Raw genomic sequence first — 26,256 nt, forward strand, 5'->3', positions numbered from 1 at the left:
ATATATATATATATATATATATATATATATATATATATATATATATATATATATATATATATATATATATATATCTACACTGCTTAATAATCAGTGTTTGTCTAAAGCATATATTTTTAAAGCTTCTAAATGCTTATGTTACTTTTTTGAAGATTTAAAAGCTTTTTTTGCTAAGTATTTTAGTAAATATCAAATAAGTGATACAACTTTAGTTTTTATGCTAACTATAAAATAATGTCCAAGCTACCAATGGCCTTTAAAGGTCTAAAATACCATATGTTTTTTTTTTTTTGTTTTTTTAATAAGCAGTTTCATTGAGATGCTCTAATTCAACCAAAATTATTGCAAACTATTTAAGTAAGAAGAGCCAGTCACAAGGAAAATTGAAAGCCCCTCTATGGCCATCTAACTAATAATCAAATATATTTCCATAAATAAATGAATAGAATAGTTTGCATGTTATGTGAAAAGCCTTTCATGACATTCCTTTAAATGATTTAACATCCAATATTTTTTTATGCATTTGTAGCATGAAAACCATAACCTTTTCTTGTATGACTGAAGGAGCCCAATGGTTATAAGCACCACAAGGTAACACCACTCACAGGTAGTTTCATTATGTGAAAGGAGAGCATTCTCAGCATGCATTTAGACGTTAGGCCTCTGTAATTCAAAACTCTATTCCCTTGTGTTAATCCACTAAACAAGATGTGATCACAAAGTAAAGAGACTGACGTGTTTAAATATTCGCGCATAGAGTCCTGCACACATCTGCTCGTCCGTCAGTGAGCCTGTCACATGCCTGGCAGGTTCTGTAACTTGGGCAGATGGTGCACTGCAATTAGGCCCGCCAAATCTTTCAATCAGCTTCCTGTAGGCCACATAAAGAATGAGGACATAACTTGGCCGATTATTTTGTACCTATATGTCCACTTTATCACCAAATTCAGCAAAATATCTTTTGCACATCATTCATGAAAAGAGCTGCTTATATCTAAAATAAATCCCATAATTTCATTATTTCTGTATGTATCTATTTCTTAGTACAGAGCCCAGTTTTGTGTCCTGTTTGTTGCCTATTTTACCACACCCTGTTTTTCTTCCTCTGCCCCTTACGACTGGCTCGTTTAACCACTGGTCTGAATGCAACACTGAAGACAACTGGAGACAATAGCTGAGCACAAGTGTTTCATTCGCACCCAATTACTGTGAAAGGGATTTTTCATGCCAGAAATTCACAGAGGAGCACAATAAGGGTGTCAGAGAGGAACAAGATATCCCTGGCGTTTTACATTCTGTCCCACGTTCCCCACACAAAGAGAGATGAAAGGCGATCTGGTGCATCCAACACAGACGAGGGCCATTAGCCAGAGCCGTTTAAATAAGGAAGACTAACTGAGGTGCTAACAGAGACTGGAAACATCTGCTGCTTGAGCTGGGGCCTCGCTGGCCCTAAGGATTCTGCCTTTGATCAACGGCCCCTCACTACCACCTTCCTACAACAGCGCTGATAGAACAACCTCTTGAGCAAAAGCAGGAAATATGATAGAAATAAGAATGCAAGGAATCTATGAACAACGTGATAAAGTTAGTGAATTTATATAACACTTATATGCCAAGTGACCTCACAAGTACTTTATGTAAAGGCAGCATTTACCCAATCTATTCACAAATTTGCAAACACAGATCAGCAGGCATTTTGGGCTGAAGTGCCCAGGCGGTAACTGAAATCAAATTTACAACTTTGAGATTGCAACTATCTTCTCTGCAAATAGCAATCGGTCATCTACAACAACTTGAATTTGTTTTTGTTTTTTTAAAAAGGTTTCATGTTATGGACTACAGTCGAAACAATTTATCGGATTAATCGTGATTAATTGATTATTGAAATAATCATCAACTGATTTAGTAATCAATTAATTATTAACTGAAGAAAATAGACTATAAAAAATGCCTTTAGCTGACAGAGCAACTCACTTAAAGCAGTATTTATATCATCAAAATTGAAAAAAAACAAAAAACATTTTGCATTTAAAATAAAAAAAACTTTTTCGTCTCTCAGTATGTTCAATTCAAGCTCTAGTGGTAACATTTAGTTTCACCTGGTTTAATTCAGTAAAAAAATTGCCTTTAAGGAACCTTTGGTTATCGGATTATTAGTCAATTGATCGAAAAAGATCATTCAAAGATTATTTGATTTGCAAAATAATCATTAGTTGCAGCCCTATAATTGACCAATTCAAAATTGAGCATAATTCTAAGGGATCTACATCCTTTTTTTCCTTTCTGAAATGTTTGCATTGTCGACCACCTTTCTTCTGATATTCCTGATTAAGATGTCGCCTAATGTAACCTAATCAATTCAAAAACACAAATCAGCACAGCCCCCTTTACTTCGATAACCATAAACAAAGTCCATTGCAACCAATTCCCCTGAGCTCCTTCTTTTATTTTTTTTTAACAGCAAAGACTGACTGGAAATGTAGCGGAAATACGATGCACAAACTCATATAAAAGGCAAAACTAAAAGCTCCCATTAAAACTGTAGCCTACAATAAAACCCATTATACAAACCTTCAGTCTATGTTATTAAATTCAGTGTATAAACAAATAAATCAAATATATAATGTTGCTATAAAGCTCATGCTTTAGCAAGCAAAACGTCCCCTTTATCCTTGAGCACCAGGGGAAGAATCGGATTTTAAGAACAGTTTTCTTAAAAATAATATGTGTCAATATGAGTTACAATAGCCCAGTCAAAGCTGACAAATATCTGTTAACACATGCTTTCCATCTAGACTTCAATTCCGCTTTTTCAAATAAAAAGTGGTGTAAAATTTCTTTATGTGAACACATCATACACTCTTATCTCATTATACACTCTTACCAGATGGAGGGATAACCAGAAAGTTGAAGTTCTTTCTTTCAGCTAAATTGGTGGGGTTGGGATGGGGAATGACTTTTCGTCATTTTCAGCAGGAGAAAGCCAAACACCTCACTCAAGCGTGGGCCAGATGCCACCTTTGGACTGCCAATCGCGCTGTTGTATTTCCCCCACCTGTGACGGGAAGATGATTCACTAGGCCTGCCAGACTGCATCTCAGGACTGTGTGCTCTAGGGCACGCACACTGCCAGCACAGACAGAAGGGAAGAGCGCACATAGAAGTAAAAACACTGTACCTTTACAAATGCACTGTGACCTGCAAAAAGCAGTCGGTAAAATAATGTGGTCTTGAAGCAGATGTATTAAACTCTGCCTACTCTGTGTGTAACAATTTACCAATTCGAAACAAGGCATTGGGCCAAATGATTACGATATGGCAGACGGGAGTAAATCTGGGTCTTATACTCAGAGAGAGGGAAATAAAATCACAGTCAAGACTATGAGCACACCAGCTGCAACGGGAAAGCAATCTAAAAATTATAGGTTAAATTGGATTTTTCTTTTTTTTATTTCTTAAATATACTATGTATATATAAATTTCTGAAGCTGTGTATTTCAAACCATAGAAGCAATGCTCCACCTGTGCTTTATTTCTCCCTGAATGCACAAGCAGAGCTAAGACAGCTTTGTTTTGCCGACACAAACAGAATACTAGTTATAACAAGGCGAAGCAGATATCACTAGGAATTTACAGCTAGGGCGCACCCAACAGATCCCAGAATACATCAATAACAGAGTGCATTTCTGGAAAACAAAAAACAACCTTTTCCTACTCTATCACTCTCCGTCTAACTTTTCTTATTCATTTTGCCCTTATTCAGGTTAGACTGGTATTTGACAGAGGAGCAAGCTGATAGAAAAAAACAACCTTTTTATTTCCTACAACAAACAGAATCCAACAACACACTAAGGTTTTTAAGAGCCAAGAGTTGAAACATGTTGCTTTCAAGCAAAGGGTAAAGAAATATCCAATTTTAAAAGAACACGGAGGACTAAATGGGTTGGAATTTAATTTGCACTTACTGCATTTTCAGTTATCTAATCACAGCCTATAAAAGGGGACATGAAACTGTTCAAGATGCTGAAAATATAATGCTCTGTTTAAGGGGCTTGAAATAGCAAAATATCTGACTATCATTTGAAAGTTTCCAAGAGTTGAAAAGTCTCGGTGCAATGCACAGGCACTTTGCTGTTTGAAGGTGTTCATTATTCTAACCGGGGATACCGTCCTGAGGGTCTTGCCCTATTCTAATCCCTAATTAACTGGTCGGAACAAAGATTGTGGTCACAGGTGACCTTGACATCGGGAAAGAGCCTGGCTGATGCCTCGGGGTGCTGCTCTTTATCGTGTCTTGACTGCTCTTTTCGTGTTCCTTAATAAACTAAAACAAATTAGTGCATAACATTAAAGTGACTTAAGATGATGTTGCTATTCAGATACCCTAATTTTAATGGATTTGTTGGTGGACATGCAAAAGACTGTATATTGTATAAAACATAACAAGCACAACATCCTAACAGTGTTAAAGGTACTTTGATTTTTAAATGCAGATAAAAATTAAATGATTATTTTAAAAAAAGAGTGAAATTAACCATGCTCAAAGTTGATACTAAGATGGCTACAGCTAAATACTAGGCGATCCTGAGAGAGAACCTTTTATTTCGAGGTGGAAGACATGAGACCAGGGATGGAGGTTCAGGTGTTAAAAGGGCCTAGCCAAAGCCCATGCTTACATCCAGTTTTCCTCGTAAATCTTCAAATTTCAAAGTGTAGTCCTGTTTCTTTTACTCTAACTAGCACAGAGTGTATACAAAACGAAATTTCATTTAGTACAGCTTTCAGACAGCAACATTGGGCCATCTTTGGAGCTGGTTAACAATTACCTTTTGTGTCACTGCCTCTTTTTCTTTGTCTGCTTCTGTCTCCTTGAACTCAAATCAGCCTCTGCAGATGGCCGCTCACATTGAGCCTTGGTTCTGCTGGTGGTTTCTTCCTGTTAAAAGGGAGTTTTCCTCTCTACTGTTGCCATATGCATGCTTGGTGACAGGGTTTGATGAAGAGTCAACGACACAATGCAAGCAAATGTCATCGCTGCAATTTCATCCAGGAGGAGCATGTCTTGCAAGTCAATGATTGGATGCAATCAATTGATTTTCCTAACCATTCTGACAGTATTGTCTCTGTAAAGTGGTTTGATATGACATGTATTCTGAATTGGTGCTATATAAATAACCTGAATTGAACTGAAATTGGTGCTTATGGTAAAGGTTGTTTACAGATAAAATCTACCAATAATTCTGCCATCTAAAAGTACAAAACTAAAAAAGACTAATTCAAAACTGGGTGAGGCTGAGAAAGAACAAAGAAAATATTTAGGCTTAACAATCAATAAGATTCTGTTTGTTTTTGTTTTTTTACTGCCATTTGTCAATGAGGAATAAAGACAGACAAATAATTCCCGACTTTACAGCTAATCTCAACTTAAGTCACATACCTTTCTGTGGAGTGTTTTCACAAACGTCTCAGTGATTAGTCTTGTGTACACTTCCAGCACTTATACGTACTGGGGCATTACCAGCTCTCATTGAATACAAAAGAGGCAATGGTGACTAAATGTCTATGTTTGCTCACAATAGATCAAGCCTGCCCGCCACATTGCAACATGGACCCACCTGTAGTCTGGGAAATAGCTTTTTTAGGGGTGGGAATTAGAGGATACAGAGGAATGAACAAGACGGACGTGCGTAACCCGGCCCAACATGCTACTTATCTACAAGCTTATGTTTCACAAAAGGGAAAAGATAAGCTAATGCGGGCTGGCACAATGATGGAATAGAGAAAGGAACAGAGAGTAGACTTGTGGGGGTGCAGGGAGTGGGGGCATGGGTGAGTAAAACATACCCAGGTCAGGATCTACAGGAGAGCGGTCATTTGTAACAGTCTGGATGCTTTGAATCCCAACAGAACAGTTAACCATTGACTAAAAGAGACTCAAAACATGGCCTCTATGTCTTTCATGGTTATTGTATTGCAGAGACCAGGAGCAAGAACCAGAAAGCCATTATAAAGGCCTCTACCTGCCCTGGGCAGTGAATGTTTAAAAATCAATGAAAAAAAGAAGCATTGTGGTCCGTCTTACATGGACGGCGGTATTACCTCAGTGTGTGTTCGCATGTGATTGAGATTATCCTTTCAGCAAGATTTAGAGAGTGAAAGAAAACAATGTTATAATCATTTACCCGTGACGGCGAAGGAAGGACAAAAATACTCAATGACTAATGAATTTCACATTGTGTCACTTGTAGTTAGAATAATAATTACTTTCTTTATGTTGACCAGAGCTTTTGTCATATATTAGTTCCAACCTCTGATGTTCAAGATTTAAAATTTTGTTATATCCAAAATTTTGTCATATATTGTCTCTATCTAAAGTTATATATTTTAATATATTTAATTGCTACAAAGAAATTGTTACCAATTATCTGGGCTTTATTTTAAGTTTGCCAAAAAGGAAGCCTTATCAATTCCTGTTTAAAATTTTCCCAAAGCATTGAAAGGCACAGCAAATATCTCAATAAGCATGTGCAACTAAACCTGGTATCAAAAGGGCCCTGGGTTCCTTCTGGCCCAAAAAGGTTCGGCCTAATTTTCAGGGCACATCTAGCCACTTTAAAAAAAAAAAATCTAAATCAAAATCTTGGAATTTTTCTATGTAGAATATTTTAGTGGCAAGTAAATCACCAATCACTATGAGTTTACTGCCTAAAACAAACAAGTTCTTTCGTGAGCATCTCCTACTTCAAAAAACATTATGTGACCCAGCCAGGGTCCGACCTTCCATCTAATAGAGAATCTGTTGACAAAGTAAAACATTTGTGTGTCAAGAAGGTTTACCAAACACAAATCATCTAAATGCAAATGGAAAATAGAAAAAAGTTAAAGAGCAATTATGATAAATTATTGATTGCTTCATTTTTAAGGGTTTCCTTATATATTAAAGGCATATGGATTCTTTTAGTCCTACAAACTTAGTAACATGAGTGGAAACCTTTTTTTTTTATATTTTTATTCCTAATCCTTTGATATTCTATTATCAATATGACAAATATCTAATTTCCTATATAAAAAAATTAATTTGTTGTTTCTGTAAAAAATATTTTTAACATTTGACATTAAAATTTCCTGCAGAACCATACAATTAATCTATATATTAAATTGATATTTTTTCCTTTGATTTAATGTCCTATGCCAGAATTGAAAGAGAAACCAAGAAACCATTGTTGCTTGAAAAAGTCTGTTATTTCTAAGCTGGATATATTTGCTGCCTGAGTTCTGTCAGACCAGCATACCTATAGTCATGTGGGTATGTTTATCGTTTATCCCTTCTGTTTATCCCCATTTATCACTTTAAACTACCTCAACAGGTGTGTATTTCTTTAGTCATGTACAAAAAAACACTCAACCTAACAGGGAGTAAACTGCTCCCGTTATATTTTATTATAAAAATCTAGTACAGATGTTATACAACTGTTTCATTCACAATACAAAACCGATACTGTAGCTTGGAGTGTTGCCACTACATAATTTAAAACGATATTAGCACAAATCATTCATACATTCAGCACTTATTTGTCAAAAGACTTGGAAAAACAAAGTCAGCAACAAGTAAATAACAACAGACCTATTTATCAACCAATGGGTTAGGTTAATTTTAAACTTTAACATAAGAATATTCAAGTTTATATATATAAAAGAGGAAGAAATGTGTGCATGACAAGTTTTGCACACAGCTTGTGATCAAATTTGCTCTATGTGAGGAATACGAGCACTGCTTCATAGAAATGCTCCAGCAAACAAAATGATGGTGTGAAATGCTGCAGCAGAATTCCTATTTAAGCCTGTTTATTATAGAGACTTTTGATTGGGGCTAATATATTGCAATATTCATGGATCTATTTTTAATATCAATATCGGACCGGGACATCTCTAATGGCGATGGATAGGATAAAAATAAAAACTGTAAAAGATATGAGTTTCTATCTAAAACACAGTCCATCCATTGGTCACATACTTGTAGGGCACTAAAACAATATTTTTAAGCAGTTCTTAAATTTACACACATTGCTCCTGTGTCAGATCATCTTTACCACTGCCTGTAAAGTGGAAAAAAAAAACCCACTGAGTGTTGCACAGCCCTGTTTAAGCACTCCACAATAAGCCATAAGTGATAAAATTGAACTTCAGTTGTCAAGTGTCTCAATTTCATCCTGGTGTATATTACACAATTATCCACAGCGCCAGGAAACAAATCCCATCGACTTGATTCCTATTTAATTATTCTACTTGTAAATCCTCCGGCGCTTCTTTTCCTCAAACCACAGACACACACTGAAAAAAGAGAAGGGAAAGAAGCATAATCATTCAAATCTCTACCTGTTTGCATGTCGGTTTCTAATCACAAAACAGGACTTCGGATCTCACTTGATTCAAAAGTAAGAAAATGGACAATACAATACGATTTGAAGGAGATGAGAAGAAATAATCAACTCAAAAAAGTTGCACAGGGGAGTTCTTTTCATTTTAGAGAATAACATTGACTGTTTAGGAGAGAAATGTTGACAAGGCAGTGGGAGCCAGTAAAACGGCAGATGAAAAGGCCAATGTAGAGTTTCCATGAGCAAACAAAACACTCCATATTTCTTTAAAAGACAAAGTGTTAAGTTAGGCTACTCTGCACACTGTCAATAGCAGCGTTTATCATCAGGCCAGCCACAGTCTATATATTGATTAAACCATCCATCACTTAAACTCTACAAGACATTATTTCTAATTAAAAACTAAGTCATAAATTTTGGCCTTTATTGCCAGGCCGAGGCTGTAAATAAAATCCAAGGGAGGCCAGAACCAGATTGCAGGGCCCATCCACAGTTTAGAGCAACACTTAGAAAAAAAAAGGAGAGACGAGTGCGATGGCACCTTTGGGATGCTGGAACGTCGCCTGCGGGGCTGACAGGAAAGAGGTGCTCGGCTCTGTCCCAGCAAAACAGATGCAAATCAATAATTTCTGGCCTTGTGTTTTTATAGGACAGCCACCTTCCTTTCAGAGGGGCAGAGGAGCCGGCTATAAGCATACGAAGAACAAATATGTAAATTACTTTTTCATAAACCTCATGGGCATATTTAAAGAGACGGGCACTGGGTGTACTTGAAGATGATGTATAATCATAAGAAGTCGTGAATGTGCACGAACCGAGCCTCTCTGCCCTCCATTTTCATCTACCAAAAACGTGACCAAGCGGACAATATTTTATTGTCGCTGCAGATAAACAGGCCATTAGCACACCTACACTTGCAGCCAAAGGTATGATGTCTGACGGCCAAACTTTCACCTCCCCCTTACCTCAAAAAAGCACTTATTTGAGTCAAAGCAGAGGACACTCTACCCGTTTGACAACTTCTGATTGCCTCAGCGTGAGCGCTGGTTGTCAGAAGGTGAACTCTCCTGTCAGCCAGCTGAGAGTGGCAGAGTGTTGGTTATTTTTTGACAGGCACACAAGGATGTCTGATTTCACAGGTACTAGCCAAAGGGAGGGGAAGAAAATGAAGAACAGGCTTGTCTGGTGATTCACAGGCAGAGATTCTGACTAAAGTTACTGTGTACAATCAGTGTTCATTTGCATCTTGTTTTTTTACCTGTTAACCTGACCCTTATAGTGTAGCTTCAACCTCACATGTCCTTGAAAGCTGTAACTTAGTTACTGAATAAAAAAAGATTACATATTCATGTTTGACAAATAAAAATACCTTGACGAAGTATCAACAAAACTTTGCATGTTTTGCACTCTCTTTGATTCCAAGTTGTTTGTTCAAACTGTAAGGAGAGGACATATGAACAGAAGTCTTACCAGGTTCCACAACTAGGTTTCTGTTTGGACTTGGATTAGGCCTTTCTATCACATAATCTAAATCCTTTATCTTGGTGCTCTGCCTGCATATGAGGATTGTTCTGCTAAAAATGAAACCTTCGCCACCATCTAAAGCAGAGGTCAGGGATTATCGGACCCACCTGCTGGCTAATCCGGACACAATCTAATTTAAAACATTTATAAATGACCTCATGTTGTCCGATGACAGCGTCGAATTTCACTTTCGCTGCTTCTCCTGTTCGTACGGGAAAGCCCTCCAGGACCAGGCTACATGTGATGCATATTAGCCAATGAGCTGTGTCAGTCAGGGCTGTTGATGCTACCTACTTTTAGACACAGCAGGCAAACCTGTGGCAAGCCGGGCGGTGGGTAACGACGATGAGAAAAAGTGAAAGAAAGTGTAGACTGTCGGAAGAAGTGCGGTGAACTGGTGACAGAAAAGTGAAAAGGCGTGCTCAAAGATGATCCTGCATATTTTGAGTATGTTTGGCTCAACCTACTGCTGTGAAGCAGGATTCTCCACCATTAACATAATCAAAAATAAATATTGATCCAGGCTCAAAATGTGCATCTTTATATGTGCTTGAGAATGGCTTTGTCTCCAATCAAACCCAGGTTTAAAGCCTTGCAGGGCAGCCTAAATTCCACTTCTCTGATAAAGCCATAAAAATTTAAAAATAAAGAAATAACATTCAGTTCAGGTATTTTATAAAATATGTGAATCAGGAAATTGTCTATATACCAAACAGAACGATTTTTGTTCTGTACTTTAAAATTTCTATATCTTTTTTAATTTAAAAATTAAATTTATAAAATGGATGCAAAAAAAAAAAAAAATCATTTTATTTCAGTGTTAAATTCTGTTTAAAGTAACAGATTATAATTAAAAATGTCTCTGGACCTTTACTGGTTGATGATTTTCTTTATTCGGACCCTGCAGATTTTTTATTGGTTACTTCTGATCTAAAGTCTTATGCAGCTTAAGGGAGCCTTAAAAAAAAAAAATCTTCTTTTCAGGTTATGATTTTTGAAAAACAAATGTATGAACATGTGATGTTTTTGTGGTGATCTTTGACACCACAAAACCCCAATGTAAGTCATGGAAGCAGTGTTCATGTTATGGAAAAGTTAAAAGAGTATAAATACCATTCCAATGGACTCTACAATAACTATATACATTAGTAGCGATCCAAAATTTCCTCACTTTCCTTGATGGGTCTTTGGCTCGACCTTGGCCAGTCCCCTACAATTAATTATTTAACATCAATCTTTGTACTAAACTATTTTTTCTGCCGTGATTTGTGGACATTCAGACCTAAAGAGAAGCATTAACACCTGGTCAGACACTGTAATTCAGTGAAAGGGGGGAGTCAGAGTAGAAAAATATGGAAGAGGGCATTACTCCAGTGGCTGGAAGTTGGAGGGGATATTGCTGGGAGTTGCAGGAAAGTGGGCTGCCATTTGGCTGGGAAGAGCCATTTTGAATGGCTGCTACTTTTTTCCCTGCCTTTACCTTACATGCAATGTCCATTTCTGACTTGATAATTTAAGAGAAAAAAATGGGTATTCATATTTGGCCAACTTATATCGAGGCACAATTCTGAACCAATAGGTGGCCTTGGTATTAGCAAAAGACAAAATTAAAGAATCACCCTCCGGGGAAGAAGAAAGAACTAATGACTGAGCTAAAAAGAACATGACAGAGTGATCCTCTATTAAAAGCCCAGAAGTAATCGCTTTCTTTTTCCTCACTGCTTCTTCTTTCCTTAGTATCCTAGGAGATCTTAGCTTAGGACGTAAACTCAGCTGCCTGTGCACATCAAACGGAGCTGAAAAGCTCTGAACACCTTCCCGTAGCTTAGGGTTTTGGTGTTGGGTGCACTGGTAGTTCATCTAGACCATATGTGATAATATTCTAAAGAGGAAAGAAAAAAAAAGAATCTAAAATGAACAATATTAGGTTTGATATTTGAGCTATAGTATTTTGGTAGTTACACTATATCTTAGAAGTCCAAATTATGTCATCACTTTTCCTCTGGATTTTGATTTGTGTTAGTTTCAACACATTCCATAGAAATCCAATCAGTTCCTGAACCCTTTTTCTAAAAATCAATCGCTTCTGATCTTACCAGGGTAGGAAGCAGCATATTAAATACAAAAATAGGATAGTTTGAGATAAGTTGATAGAAAATGATGGAGGGAGAAAAAAAAACACTGAGCTGCATTGTGAATTTACTGTTAGGACTGTTGTTTTTATTGACACAGTAAACATTTTAGTGGTAGAAAGGCACATAACAAAGACACTTCTACAAACCTCCTGCTAACCCCTTTCTACACACATATAGCTTCAAATTTACCATTCCCTGCCAGACCTGGGGGTTTTCACCTCTACCAATCAAAACAGGTGTAACACTGTAACATGCCTGGACTTGCTCAGGAGGTGAGGTGCTACAGGAAGTAGGAAACAGTGTGGGCTTCTGTGTAAAGGTGATAGATTGCGAATGAGAAATAGATAGGTTCTTAGATGTTAAAAAAATGTGTTATATTCGTAAATCACCTTAGATCCTGGTCACTGATCAACCACTAGCAATCAAACCTAAATTCTAATGGGCCAGATTTTAATGAGTATGACTGTTTAGGTTCTGGTTCAGTCACTGAATTCATAGTTATCACGATCGCTATTCTCTTTGTTCTGCGTTTTGGAAATTTGAAATATATTTTACCTTTTTACGTTCGGAGCTTTCTGACCTCATTCAGTCAGAAGGTAATTGCAGCTCATTGTATGCCCCCCTTACTGGGGTGATACTCAAGCAGGAAATAGGGCCTTGAGTATGGGACCCACGCAAGAATACCTGCTGTGTACCCTATGTGTATCCTAGTTGGGTTACAAAATTTAAATCAGGTTAAAATTAACATATCTTGGTATCCATATGGAATCAACTTTGTATTCAAAGGTTTGGTCCTGTGGGTTCAATTCCCGGCCCAGGGTCTTTCTACATGGAGTTTGCATGTTCTCCCTGCACATGCGTGGGTTCTCTCTGGGTTACTCCGGCTTCCTCCTACAGTCCAAAAACATGACTGTTAGGTTTATTGGCCTCTCTAAAGTCCCCTTAGGTGTGAGTGTGTGTGTGAATGGTTGCTTGTCCTGTTTGTCTCTGTGTTGCCCTGCGATGGACTGGACCTGTCCAGGGTGTACCCCGCCTCTCGCCCGTAGACACCCCTTGCGACCCCACTTGGGATAAGCGTGTAAGAAAATGGATGAATGGTTTTGTCCTGTGTGAAAGCCATATAGACTCCTTTGTAACCAAGTTTTTTAATCTGTACCAATGTCTAAGTTATGAATCTGGGTTCTCAAGTTCAGTTTTCTGTGTTACAAACTAATGGTGATGGAATAGCATCAAAAGTTCATATTTCAAATTGCATGTGTCCAAACATTCGACCTAACCCCTCAATCACTATACTAAAGTCAGTTAACTGACTGTTTGGACAGATGATCACTACTTTTTACTCCCCAGTGTCCAGGTAAGATGGTGCATCAGCCATCTTTGTTATTTGTCGACGCCACAACAAATCCAATGATGCTTTGTGAAGAGAGTTTTCGCAAAGGAATCTAGGGTCTATCTGTTTGTCTAGTGACCATGGATGATCACTGGTTTTCAAGGTTCATAGTACTGCTTTTTCAACCACTAGATGTTCGGACACTAATTTAAAGCAGAGTAAACACTATATAGTGCCCCATATAGTGATTAGTGCGGACGGTCGGACACAGCCACAGTGTTTACCTGGCATTGCCCATATGGTTTTGCTTTAGTCAGGTATTATCAAAAAAACAGCCCTACAAGCTTAGCTTAGTTTGAATATTTTTTCCTTTACTGTTAAAATTGTCTTGAACATTAAAAAAACAAGATTATACCGGAAAGAAATTAAAGGAATATATTCCTTTTTGAAGCTATGCTAACAAGCATTCTGATGAATCATCTTACTTGATGGCAAAACATTAGATTGATATTTATCTTCTCTACAAATGTCTCAGCAAGGCCTCAATTTGACCCCAAATGAAACACAATTATTCAGACCTTTGCATATCTGCTTTGTATCTGTATTCAATTACCAGTAACAACTTCTGTGGGACATGATAGCTTTGAAAATCTTTCGTCTTTGTGTAAGTTAAAGCTACAGTAGCAAGACCATAATTTTCACTTGGACAATTTGGAGTGAATCAACACCTAAGGCCTATTGCTTCATAAGTACCAAATTAATCATTTCTGCTGTATTCTATAATGATCAACCAGACAGAAGGAGAAATCAATGTGTTTCTAATCAACACATTTACTTGGTAACCCAGCTATGTATATTCAGCAGAAAGACCTGAGGATTCAATTAAACAAAGACTAAAAAATTACTAGGGCCCTAAAGCCTGGATTCAGTTCCACTGTGGATTCTTCTGCCATTTTTTAAGTGACCTTAAAGATCCAGCCATCTGCTCTTTGGCACCACCGGTACTGGATCCAAGTCAATATGCATGCCGCAATAGTCTGGTGCTATGCAGAACCTACCCAGGAAAAACCCTAATATTTCCACCAATCTGAGCTGTGGTAGCTATCCAAATATGTATCCATCTATTTACGGATCAGAGGAAAAACGTCCAGGAAGGAATCTCTCTGTCCTAAAATATCTATCTTTGTACAGTTTAGATTTTCTGAATAGTGTGTTTCCTGTGCAACATATAACCAACCCTAATGATTATTCTTATAGCCTGTTTTTGCGATATTATTAATCTTTGCAGTGTAGTTATGTACCTAATACCCCAAAATGTTGCACAGTAGATAAAGTTAGGTAATAATTGTGAGCAGTAAAGAACATGGAGAGCTGTTTCCTCCGAGACATGTTTGACTTTATTCAAAAGTAGATGTAATTTATTTTTGTTTTTACTTTAAACATATCTAATTTGAGGGTTAATTGTAGTTATTTTATCATTAACAATGATATTAATGATTATTAATAACTAATACTGATTTTTATTTCTGCGTTGAATCTTCAGTTCCCAAATGGCATCACTTTTGTTTTGGTCTTATTTGAGGGTAACTTATTCTTATTACACCATTTCAGTTTGATTGTTTTAGCTACGCCATAAAGAAATTGTCCCATCTTAAATAAAATAGCCTGCAGTGTCATCTGCAAATATTACAGTTTTCATGTAGAGCATGAGGTATGATCAATAAAATTGATTCACCCAATTTTTTGTTTATAAAGATTTTATTTTTGGAAAATCTAATTTTTTTTTCCATCAATGCACGTCCTTGGCTTCCAAAGCTCAGGGTGATATCAGTTCTTCACTTTCTGTCATTAGATGTGAATTTATAACTGATTGTGTGATACCAACTGCAAACATTTAGTTTGTAGCATTTTTCATTGTTTGCGGTGAAACATATTTTTAAAGCATTCTCACTACTCGAATTTCATTGCTGTTTAAATTTAGGCAACTTCCAAAATGGAAAGACTAAAATAAAAGCTATTTTTTCAAAATAATGCAAGTAACTTGTCATTTTTATTTTAAAATGTATGGGGGAAAAAAATGATTTTGTCGAGAAAAAGTTGAAGATTAGATTTTTAAGCTACATTGCCCAGGCCCATTTTCATATATCTTGATACATACTTAAGCATGTCATTTATGCATATTCTGAATAATTTAGACCCCTGCACTGATCCCTGAGGAACCTCACTACCAATGATCACACACTCAGAAATATTATAAACCTTTACACTACTTGTACATTCCGTTTTCAGAGCAGCTTCTGTTCCGATTTAACAGTTCATCTAATTTTTTGTACTTCAAGGTTATATACTATCAAATTTTGAATTATTGTATCACATATATGTTTTAAATCTAAAAATATTCCTGCAACAAGCTGCTGATTATCGATTTAAGTAGTTAATTCTATGGATTCTAATATGGCCTGTGCAGTTGTGCAGTTTGCACCAGACGGTCCTGGGTTTGATTCCTGGTCTAGTATCTGCATGGAGTTTAGAGGCTGGAGAAGATGGATTGATACTTACATGGCTAATGTTTTTTAGCGTTATGATTTGAGCCTGTACTAGTCAGCTTATAATTATCCACTATAAGTGGCTTTATTGTTTTCTTCCCTGTAATCAGCCCCTGATGACAGCATCATTGGACTCGACTGCATCCAAAAGATGAATAGTTGCAGAGAATCTATTTATCAAAAATCTTGCCGTCAAAATTTGGTTAATATAAATCCTCTCTTCCATTTTTTTCTGCTTTGACCCCATCAACCTTAAATACTAAACTGTTGATTTACTACTTCACAGACCCCACCCTACTTACAGCAATGTGACAATCGATGCTTTCCACTTAACTAGGCAATATTCATAATTATAGGGCTGAGGGGTTATTTCCTTGAAACTCGTAAATATGTTAATTAAGTGCAGCTAAATTATTGATCTGAAAAAAACCTCTATGTTGGTGTATTTTAATATTGCTCAGTGAATTATAAAGCTGGGAAATGAGTCAGTCCACACAAAATAGAAACAAGATGCCAAACCCAAACCCCCGCATGGTTTTTGCAGAGGAAGCCGTGTTTGATGCAGTCAAATACATTTTCAAGTGAGACCAAAACCTGATCAAACCTAATGAACTGAAGACTTTCAAAACCTCTCGAATTAAGTAGATTTTATCTGTTGTGGGCACAAAAAGTCTCGTCCCATTGGATAACCTCTTCTCATCTTGGTTACCAGGGCTTTGGAGAAGGATTTGTAGTCAGTACAAAGAAGAGTCGCAGGGCACCAGTACTTTATTTTCTGCAGATTCCCTTTTTTGGGCAGAAAAATGACTCAGGCTTTCACTGAAAACATCGAAACAGGTCCTCTGCCAAGCTGTCCCAATAAGCACTACAGAATTCAACAGTGAACCAGTCAATGCCAGGAGCCTTCTGGTCCTGCTAATTCAGAAGGGCTACATGGAGCTCATGAGGGCCCTGGGGGCGCTCAAGCTGGGTGTTGGTCTCCTCGGAGACCTGGGGTAAGTCACTGCAAAGTTTCCCAAACAGCTTGTCATTCCTGTTGTATCCACTTTGGAAAACCAGTACAATTTAACAGTTCACCTCTTGATCTGACCTGACTAACTCAAGTTAAAGAAAAAACTTGAAGACATCCATTTCTTCGATGTTTTACATCTGGGACCTTACCAGTACTCTTTGGACTTTTGTGTCCAGTAGGTTCGAAACCAATTCTTAATCTTCCCCTGCATTAACTGCCGTATTAGGTAGTTACCACAGCAGAAGTAGTAAGCTTCTACCAGGGCCGAGCCACCCATGTTTTTATAATGTTTTGCCTACTGGTCACATCCAAATCACTTCCAGTTTGAAGAAGTTGCAAACAATATATAATCAAAATCATCCAGCCTCACATGAAAGCACGTGCTAAGTACCTCATTACATCTGTTTTGTATCATGAACAGTTGCCTCCTATAAGCAAAGCATGTTTTAATAATGGTTATCAACACCCTGACATAACTTTCATAATAGGAGAGGCCAACTTTCTATGCCTGGATAGCTCTTTGACCAGAAAATTACCACTAATCAACAGAGTTAATTTCGACAGTGTGAATTTTGTTGTTGGAAAAAAGCCATTCAAACCCCACCTGTTCCATTTTCTCTACAAAATAAATCACAGGCTTGTTCATGCTGGCTGCAGAGCTAATGGACGCATGTCGAATCATCTCTCACACAACCAAGAAAACTTCCTTCACGCCACCAGCACCCCTGTTGATGCTGTTATTTGATGTCAGCATAGAAAGGCTCCCACCATGGTGCCCTATGACACCTGCCGGCAAGGCACCCCTATCAACCACATTTTGTCAAAAAACAACCTTAGACCTTAACAATCTAAAAACAAAAACAAAAAACAACAAAATATTAACCTGACAAGACCTAATGAAAATGGTGGACAAAAGCCAAAAGATGCTTCTCCACTCGAACATGCAGCAGAAGAAAGAAAGAAAGAAAGAAAGAAAGAAAGAAAGAAAGAAAGAAAGAAAGAAAGAAAGAAAGAAAGAAAGAAAGAAAGAAAGAAANAAGAAAGAAAGAAAGAAAGAAAGAAAGAAAGAAAGAAAGAAAGAAAGAAAGAAAGAAAGAAAGAAAGAAAGAAAGAAAGAATTTTATGAACCATTTTATTCCCATTTCAGATACAAAATGAAAAGGGGCTGAGGTCTTCAAATACAAATTTCCAAATTGCATAGGAACACACTTTTTTTTTTACTTGCCATCTTCCTAAACTGAAAGCATAGCAGAAAAGCATCCATAGCGATCCAAAGCATCTTAAGGATTCATAATAATCATTACGGAATATTCATGAATTTGTTTGTGGGTTTAATAAATTTTTACCAGACAACTTGAAAAATGTTGCACAGAACTTTTCAGATAAAATGACCTGCAGGAACAGACCGTTCTTACATTAGCCTTAACCAGTTATTAAAGATAATCACAACACTGATGTTTGGGCAAATATATTTTTTCAGAGTCAACGTTGTCAAGACAGCAGCGCTCTCTGCAGAGGCTCTACAATAGACCAGTATCAGCCGTACAAACAACATAAAACAATGTGTGCCATTTAAAGTAATTTGGTAATTTAAAGGGTTTCTGCACTTTGCCTTGTATCTCTGAAACCCTGGCTGTTTCTCAGGCAGACCTGAGTTGCCTCAGTAACCAGACACACCAACGATGTGCAAAGTCAACTACTTCTGGACCAAATTCAAATCCGAGGGCAATGCTGACATAGGCTGAAAGCAGTCCACCCCCTTTCCAATTCAAATGACCTGTTTTGCATTATTTGGAAAATCCCCCTGAGCAGGATCATGCTATCAAAACAAATGCTGGGCTTTAAGATAACAGAACCAAAACTTAGCCGGGCTGCTGTCACAGCTCATTATGGTCAAACTAACCTGAATGGATGCTGCTATGGGAAACCATACTGGCTATGCAAAGCATTGTTCAGAGAGTTTTATGCTCTCAAATGAGTTTGAAGTTGAGCTTTGCAGTTTGAGCGAACCTACATTGCTTGTGCCAAAGTGTTTAAAAGCCCAGTTAAATTTTAAACATGTAATATAATGTAGTGCATGGTTCTAAAGAAGGACAAGTGAAAGGTAGTTTTAAAAATGTACACTTAAGAATAACAAAAAAATGTATTTTTAATGCTCTTCTCTATTCTAAATTCTCTATTCTAAAAGGCCTTTTATTCCACCACAAATATTGAGTTGTGGTTTAAATCCATTTTATTTTGGCACCAAGTGTTCTTCCATTAAAAAAAAAACAAAAAAACTGTTGATCTTCCTCTCTGAAAACAACCAAAATAAATAAAATAAATATCAACCCTCTGATATGTGTGCTATGGTCACACATGGCTAACAACAGGGAATCGACCACAAATGTTTCTACAGTAGCAAAAAGTATATCCTATTATAGAGTATATTGTTTTTGTTTTTTTGTTTTAAAAAAAAAAAACTTAATTCTGGAAAGTTTTTCCACAAAACACTGTGATATAGTAATAGGTCATATTAGCTAATTCCACAAGGTAAGATTACCTCAGAATTAAGGGAGAAATATTGAGATGGTGTATTGTTTGTGGGTCCAACCAGTCCCACAATTTTAAAGCAGAAAAAATACTCCGACATGATTTCTGATGAGATGTTCAAGAACATCAGATATATGTGTAGCATTTTGTAATCTACTGTCTCCGGACGATCTTTTATTTCCAGGTGGATCATCTAAATAAGTGGTCCTCCTAATTGTCAATTATTCTAGTGATATGTCGCCATAGGCTGCCGCTACCCAACAGCGGCAACTAATAACAAAGATGGCGCAGGCACCTCACAGTAGACCAGTGTGGGATTGATCGTCTGTTCAAACGGTAAGTTAAATGAGTTCACGATAAACTCCACTATATAGTCCCCGCTCTATATAGTGATTTAGGAATTTAGGGGTTAAAGCGGACGTTCGGGCACATTAAGCTTGCATGAGCTATGAAAAAAGCGACTTTAAAACAGAGCGTACACAAGGAGAAATGGACTTATGCATGCTCTCGCACGTGCATTTTTTTGTGGAGGGAGCAAGTTTTTCTTTTTTTTTATTCGAGAAAATCCTCCAAAATACCTTTAAATGCATTATGTTTATACATTTTTTGTAGAATTTTGGTTATAATTGCTACTGAAGGTGGGTTGCTCTGTCAGCTAAAGACATGTTGTACCATGTCTACACTGAAGATAACGATTCATCAATTACTAAATCGTTTCACGATTATGTCAATAATTGATTAATCACGATTAATTGGATTAATTGTTTCAGCCCTAATTATAACACCATTTTTTTGGTAAAAGAGGTCAAAGTTAAGCACCGTGGTGGCAGCTACATGGTCTTGGGGTATTTTTTTCAATTCTATTTCATTTTATTAGATCTATTTCAAGTACACTTTGTTCATCCCAAAAGGAAATTAAATGGTGTTTATAGAGTGAGTAGAAAATTTTGGTTCAAGATACTTTGCATTCAGTCCCTCTCTGTTTAAGCTGTTTTGCAAAGAAGAATGGGACGGAGATGTGCAAATCTGGTGAAGACACACTAGAAACACATGCGGCCACAATAATTCTACATAGTAATTACTTAGTGGGTGAATATAAGGCCCTATCGAACTCAAGCATTTGTAAAAGTGGGTTGCTCTATCAGTAAACATCTAATGCACAGGGGTTTCTGGTTTTAAAATGAAAAAAAGAAAGTAAAAAAAAAAAAAAAAGGGAAAGACAGTGCACCAAATGCATAATCTATTATCGAATTCCTGTGCTTGTAAATAAAAATAAGATTTAGGCATGCTAAAAATGGGGATATTCTTCAAGTTAATCAGGCTCATTCAAAAGTGAACAAAGATAAGTAAATTTAAACAAACAAAGGCCGTAATTCAGCTTCAGAGAACATCAGGGTGGTGATCTTTCTTGTTTTTTAATTAATTTGACATCTTTCAGCACTAATACAGTATCTGATTTCTAGGCAGCACCAGCACACAGTCAAGCAGTTTGACAGACGAGAGAAAGCAGCAGGCTGCTGGACCAGCCGCTGAAATGTGTTCCTACACACAATCAAGTCCATTATGTATAAAAAACACAAAACTCAGCACACAAATAAGCCGCTCTCAATATTATTTCAATGACAGCCACAGTTCTATTTTCACCTTTGCTACTAATGGGTCCATTACTCCTACGTAAGCAACATTTACCATCCTGTCTTTGTCTCCAGATATGTCGGTGAATAAACTAATTGTAAAAATGGATTTTTCCTAGAACGTGTGTGCAACTGCTGGAATCGAGCTCAAACGTTGGATCCAATTATTCACCTGTGGAAAATAAAATCCATCTATGTAACTCTGCAGATGTTTGCTACAAATAAAAGAAGAGGTGATATGACACATTCTGACTCATATCCTAATCTCATTGAATACTAATTCAGGAAATAGCACACAAATAAAACAAAAAAAGAGGATACAGAAGAATTGTCGGTGTGGGTGTGTGTTGATGTGAGGGACATTGAGGAGTGGGGTAAACAGGGGGGCATTAACTGGCAAACCCAGACCACCAGTAGACTCTGGAGGACAAACAATCTCCCTAATTGAATTCAATCCCACCTCTCTGCAGGAGGCACCCAGGGAAGTGGATCCATTCATTCTGGAGAGCCAGGAAGCGTGCATGTTTGTGTGTCTTTGCGACGATGGATTGCGAAGGGGAAGGGCCTCGGCTGTCATGACAATTGAACGTGAAAAAGCATGGAAGATGAGTACAGAGCAGTCGGATATGCTTGGACAGTTTGGAAAAGCTGGTAGGAAGGGACGAGATTTGACATGTGAAAAAAAAAAAAAACGCGAACCAGCTGTACTTTTGCTTGATTATACCAAAACCTTAATTTGCATTAGAGAATGAAATCCAAACATGCTCTTTACATACAAAGAAAAAGATTCGCCTTGTTGCTGTCATAGAAATTAGAGGCTTATCGAAGGTGTTCTCCAGATTTGCATAGGGAGATGAGCACCCATCATAAATCATTTCAGTAAACACCCGACTGCACACAAGGAACAAGCCAAACTGGCTCACATGATTGCTCTTCATCACTGCACAGTGTTTGGCGAGGTGACTGCGACGGGGCACATATTGTACGTTTAATCTCGGATCGATTTTGTATTCATGAATTGCAATCAAACATTTTCAGCTCTGTTTATGAAGTCTGAAAAATGGCACAATACCTTAGCCTGAGAACGGAGGGCGGATCTTGAGTGCTGCTGATTACAATTCCTGCAATTCACATTCGAGGTGATAAAGGCATATTCTGTCCTGGAAAGAAACGGGGAAAGAGTTTAGGAAACCCACAGCAAGGCGTGATAATGGATATTTCTTTAAAAATAGATGATGAGAAACGATACATGGAATAATGAGACCAATTTAAGCACATTGCTTCATTTAGGCACATATCTAGGATCAAGACTTGTGACAAAATCCTTTTCTCACAATTTTAAAACATGAATAAATTTCACTGTTTTATATTTATCATACTACAATAAAAACACAACCTCGAGACCTTACATTGGTTGATTTGCAAAGACTAGTAATGTCATGCTGTTTCTCTTCACCTTGCCACATATACACTTAGGTAAATAAATGAATATATAGATATAATAATTATTTATTTTCAACAGCATAATTATTAACTTCTTACGGCCACATCAGACCTCTTTATTTAGGGTTTCTTCTAGGTCAACAGTTATTGAACGACATCTTCATAAATATTTCAGCCAGTTTTCTGCAGCTTCTCTCTGGCACTAAGACTGCCTGCCATACTATTCAGGTCACATCAGCTTTTAATGGCTGATTTATTAGAGCCCAACAGTGGTTTGGTGATGGGCTACAGGACAAAGAGCCTGTTTTAAACTGCATTAAGCCTCTGCAGTAAATATCCCATACAACATTAGCATTTTGATGACTGCCCTCCCATACACTCGTCAACCTTTTGCGCTGTCTCGTTACCCCTCCACCAGATGCACATCTCAGCCCTTCTTCCCTGTGTCCTTTCTCTCATTTAGTTCAATTTTTAAACATTCTTTTCTTCCATTCAAGCCACTTTGCTAAAAATGTTTACGCTGAATACCAGTATCTAAAAGCCAAGTAGTACTGTTTAATAACATCTGAATTAATGAACTAAAAAAAGAAATTCTAACTTCATTCACAGTTATTAAGTATATATAATTTATTTTTCACCTCTACAAATAAAGTATCTTTACCTGATTTTTAATCCTTTCTCACATGCAGTCATAAAACTGATGAGCACTATACAGCAGCTTCTGTAAATGCAGTTTCCAAGGAAGGTAATTCATAAATCAAATTAAAAAGACCCTTTGTCAACTGTGAATCTCCACAAATTAGAGTATCATTGAAAGTTAATTTATTTGAGCAATGCTTTTTTAAAGATTGAAACTCAAATACAAATTCATCTAAAAAAGTTTTAAATTTCTAAAACTGACCTCTAGGAGTTTAAAACATTACTCGCTTAATAGCTTACTGATGACAGAAACACAAAATCAGTTTTCTCTCCATAATTTGGAAATTATATTCAATCAATAACATATTTTAGTGTAGAAATGTTTAGACATACAACACATATGAGAAAGACTGCATTCAGGACAATATATTAACAAAAAGTTGAGTGTCCAATATCAAAATAAGTGGTCCTCGTATTTGTCAACCGTTCTGGTGATAGTTCACATAAGGGCACCCTACATGATCGTCCCTAAGGTAGCTATGTTTTTCTGCCCATGATCACTTTCAGGTGTATGTGTGGCGTGCTACGGTTTCAGCCAGTCATTAAACCTTGCCTTTCTATCCACGGTTCTTTGAAAACGGCCAAGGGTCGTAAGCGAAAAGGTGTCTACGAAGTGTATGAGAAGAAGAGAAAGGCCTCAGAAAAGAGAAACAAGACCAGGGTGTTTTTGGGAGATTCTTTCACATGATGGCGTACACCAAAAGTAAAGGTCGGGCTTCCCACTGATGCCTTGGTTGTGAAGTTTCTACTAGACAGCTAAAGGTTGGCATGCTATTTGGAGAAATCAATTTCACATCACTGCTATTAATGGACTTGTGCATGCTCTCTAACACGTTTATTGGCATTCTAATAGGGACCTTTAAAAATTTTTGCAAAAGTCCTCCCTGCACATTTAAGGAATAAAGCCTACTTAAAGAGTTTGGGTTAAATTCGGAAGTGTTCCAGGTGTTCAGACAGACATAAATGTGAAACAAGGTCTGAAGAGTCCTCCCTTTAAATTAAGTCTTTGCAATTTTCCACAGTCAGTGCTCACTTGTGAAGCCTTGTGTTTTAGTATGAAAAGCATTAGCACAAACATCAACCAGTTTCTCTTTCCTATATACCTGTTTCTAACATGCTTTTTCTTCCCACCAACCTTTCATTATCCTCTTTGACTGTCTATGAACACCCAACCTCTTAAAAAAGCCTTTTTGGCTTAAATCTCTCTGTGAAAGATGTCAGTGACACACTGTGATACACTTGAAAAGTCAGCAGCCTTATATGTTTGTGTTAAAAGTGATTGTGTTTTTAAAATATACTGATAATTAGTGATCATCATCAAACTGACCAGATTCAAAATTTTAACACTATACAGATGTATCTGTGTTTTGCTTTGGCTGAGATAAAAATGTTTCAATATATCATTTAAAAAGATTAGCGACAGTCAACAATTTCAGTCATTTATTTGTGAGACTAATCGCATGAGTCAATTATAAAAAAAAAAAGAAAATACAGTACCAAAAAATATGGGAGAAAAAATATCTGAATAATCGTGCCCATTTCTAAACATCATCTGGGCAAAATGACCAACCAATCTTGGCTTTCAATCGTGCTGCCAAGGGCTTGCTTCATCAAATCTGCTCTTCATTATGTTTGATCAAATTTAAGTCTCTGGCAGCGGATGCAGATGCTATAGGTCAACTCGGCTCAAAATGCTGTAGCTGGTTTGGTCAATGGAGCATCTGCCAATTATTTTGCAGGCCCGCGATTGTTTGGAAAGAAACCCGCTCACACCATATTGCAACAATTCCTACCATAAACTATCACACAAACTGAATGACTAACATGGGAAATAAAAAAAATATCCAATAGTGGACAAAACTTGCCTTTATTTTAGGCGTTTAATTTTGAATATCTTCCTCATACTCTATCGGATTTCTCCACTGAGCAGAGGAATCTCTAAGCTAAATACTGCTGGAATGTTCTGTGCAAAGATAAGCAACCATTCAGAAGAACAAGGCACTGATTTAAATGCTGCCTTACAAATCTACGTTTCACATTAAACAGACATTCCAGTTGGTTTGCATGTGGTACTGACAAGCAATAAGTGTTGTAGATAAAAGAAATTCCTCCAGCCAGCTAATGGACACAAAAATAAAATAAAACAAGCGAGGAAGGGGTAGCACTGCTAATCTCTGCAGCATTAAGACAAAACTCTCGTTTCTCTGGCAATAACAAAGTTAAAACTGTGGCCCCAAATAACGTTTACGCAAGTTGATATCTAACTGGGATGTGCCTGATAGGAATCATACTGTTTAAAATACTCTTTTATATGTATTTTTTTCATTTCACAGGTCTCTTAGGATTACTATTCTTCTGCTGTTGCTGAAAAAACAAATAAACCAGTTAAACCAAAAATTATGCACCAGGGAGGTTAACCAGAAATGCATTCAATGGGCCTGGAAACTCTAAATGAGAATATGTTTCATTTAGTTTCCACAGCTGTAACCTGTTCGGGCTCCAAATCCTATCACAGAGCAACAAAAGAAAGTTTAAGCCTTTAGCAGTGGACCTGGGTAGCATAACTTAGTTAACTCAACTAAACCTGTCAGCGAAAGTCCTTGTAGGACCATTCTAGGTTTCTGATATCAAATTTATACATTTATCTCCTTAAACCAGAAATAAACCTAATTAATGGATGATTACTCTGGAATATGTGAATTTATGAGCTTGATTATTCCTCTTAAAATGTCTATTGTACTAGATTTTACTTAAAGCATAAAAAGTTGCCTTATTTATAAGTCTCAACATGCTGACATTTTAAGGTTTGGATTAAACTGCCCATCCAAAAGGCCACTTTAAATTGTAAAAGAAAAAGGTCTGCATGTTAAGTACAGGCTGTCTAAGATTCCATTATGAAGCAAAACTGAGAGAAGGATTAATTTTACATCATCTCATTAACTTTTCACTGCCTGCTAAAGATATGCGACCATTTAAATTAGAAGGGAATGTGAGGCATTTTTTTTTTTTCTTCTAAAGAA

The 26,256-nt window shown here is 37.0% G+C and overlaps 1 protein-coding gene across 20 annotated transcripts in view; it reads right to left on the minus strand.

The window, feature by feature from the left end:
- LOC107090598 (adhesion G protein-coupled receptor L3-like) overlaps nucleotides 1-26,256 on the minus strand; it is a 324,724-nt gene that overhangs the window by 265,508 nt on the left and 32,960 nt on the right. For all 20 annotated transcript variants that reach the window (XM_015384080.1, XM_015384069.1, XM_015384068.1 and 17 more), the window contains exon 2: nucleotides 22,167-22,254. The gene's annotated coding sequence lies outside the window, so the exon portion shown is untranslated. The remainder of the gene's footprint in view (nucleotides 1-22,166; nucleotides 22,255-26,256) is intronic.

This window comes from Cyprinodon variegatus, unplaced genomic scaffold, assembly GCF_000732505.1.
Source record: "Cyprinodon variegatus isolate N-32 unplaced genomic scaffold, C_variegatus-1.0 Scaffold302, whole genome shotgun sequence".
Classification (NCBI taxonomy): domain Eukaryota; kingdom Metazoa; phylum Chordata; class Actinopteri; order Cyprinodontiformes; family Cyprinodontidae; genus Cyprinodon; species Cyprinodon variegatus.